This window comes from Telopea speciosissima, chromosome 8 (genome assembly GCF_018873765.1).
Source record: "Telopea speciosissima isolate NSW1024214 ecotype Mountain lineage chromosome 8, Tspe_v1, whole genome shotgun sequence".
NCBI lineage: Eukaryota > Viridiplantae > Streptophyta > Magnoliopsida > Proteales > Proteaceae > Telopea > Telopea speciosissima.
In genome coordinates, this window is record NC_057923.1 from 21,756,167 (window position 1) to 21,757,918 (window position 1,752).

The window sequence follows — 1,752 nt, forward strand, 5'->3', positions numbered from 1 at the left end:
ATTTAACATGGTCAAAATCTCGACCCTTCTTTTCTTTCATTCTAGCTATTGTATAGACAGTTTTCCCCCCTCCTTTTGGTGTTCAGATTGTTATAAAGAATTCATGTTTCTTTGCCTCTTGCTTTTCCCACATTCTTCTTAACTCCATCTTTGACAACTTTATACATTTTAGATAATCTACGTCTTTATTCCTTTGTCATGTCTTAACTAGCTTTCTTAGTCTTAATAGCTATTTGAATCTTGCACAAATCTTGCTCAAATCTAGTAAATCATCGATGTAGTTGCATTGTTGTACTCCTCAACACGTTGTTCCACCAAGAACTATAAGTGATTCGGGAGGAAAAAAATCACCAAATTCAGAGTTTTCAAAGTTTTCCCCCCTCTCAGAGTCGAAATGCATGAAATTGTCAAAATGGGTCGAAATCAAAACTTGGTATTTAAATTTTAAACTATGCAAATGTATCTGTCGAAATTATACCAAAACTTCCACTACACTTATAATTAATTCCTTGAATTCTTACCAAATCGTTGAATTTTGTTTAAGCATTCGTTAAAATTGAAATATTGATGGTTTTTTCAATCAAGAATTTGAACTTCCTATTTTTTCGCTTAAAAGAAATTCCAAGGCCCGAGTACTTTGGCCATTGTTAAGACTTAAGCCCTAAGGGATAGTGAGAATATGGTATCTTTAGATAGGTTATATGTTTTTCTGCACAATGATAATGAATTAGTCAGGATGGCCGACTGGTCTAAGGCGTCAGACTCAAGTTCTGGTCTTCGAGAGAGGGCGTGGGTTCAAATCCCACTTCTGACATATTTAATGTACTATGTTAAATTTATACAAAATTATTCCCTTTTTTTGCTTTCTTGTCCATGAATACTTTAGAGGTCTATGTTCTTAGAGCATGGCCCTTGTGTGTGGGATTCAATGAGGCCATGCATGTTGGCATCATGGGGCCAGGATTTTTGCCTTTCATTGGGGATGGGGCGATCATTTTGCCTCCTTATGTGTCTGGGCGTGGGTGGTACACTCCCACAAAGAACTTTTCTCCAAACCATATTTCTGTTTTTTTTTTTCTTTTTGGGTAATGATGCCTTATTTATGTTAAGTCTATCAACAGTCTATTCATTCAAGATTAAAGCATTGAAAAGAGTTTACTGAATCTTATTTCAAAACACAAAAACATTTCACTATGGAAGCCAAATAAAAATTCTCCATTCTTTTTGTCTTTCTAGTTAGTGAATACTTTATGAGAACACACACATTGGCATCATGGGGGTGAGATTTCCGTATTTTCTAGAGAGCGTTGCAATCATTTCACCCCTATTTTGTCTGGGCATGGATGGTACACTCCCCCTAGAGAACATTTCTCCATACTTTATTTATTTATTTTATTTTGGTAAAGATGCTTTACTTATGTTAAGTCTATCAGCAGTCTAAGTTTTCTATTTTTATCAATCTTTTGTATTCACTCAAGATTACGACATTGAAAAGAGTTGAATTAAACTTTTCAAAACACAGAAACATTTCACTGTCAAAGCAAATCAAAATCCCCAAACAGATTCTATCAGGATGTCCTGGTAGGGAAATTTTCTTGAATCACTAGCATTAATGATTGTTGGTAAAAGTCATCTTCTTTTCCTTAGTAAGTGATAGGAGAGGATCTGAGCTAGCGGTATAAGGGGAATGCACCAATTAGGGTGTGCTATGGCAATTCGGCAATCGGGATAGGAGAAAGAGAGAGGAGCTGT

The 1,752-nt window shown here is 35.6% G+C and overlaps 1 non-coding gene across 1 annotated transcript; it reads left to right on the plus strand.

The window, feature by feature from the left end:
• The first annotated feature begins 730 nt into the window (after positions 1-730).
• TRNAL-CAA lies at positions 731-814 on the plus strand. The gene has a single exon. It is a non-coding gene; the product is annotated as a tRNA-Leu (tRNA).
• Positions 815-1,752: the final 938 nt, after the last annotated feature.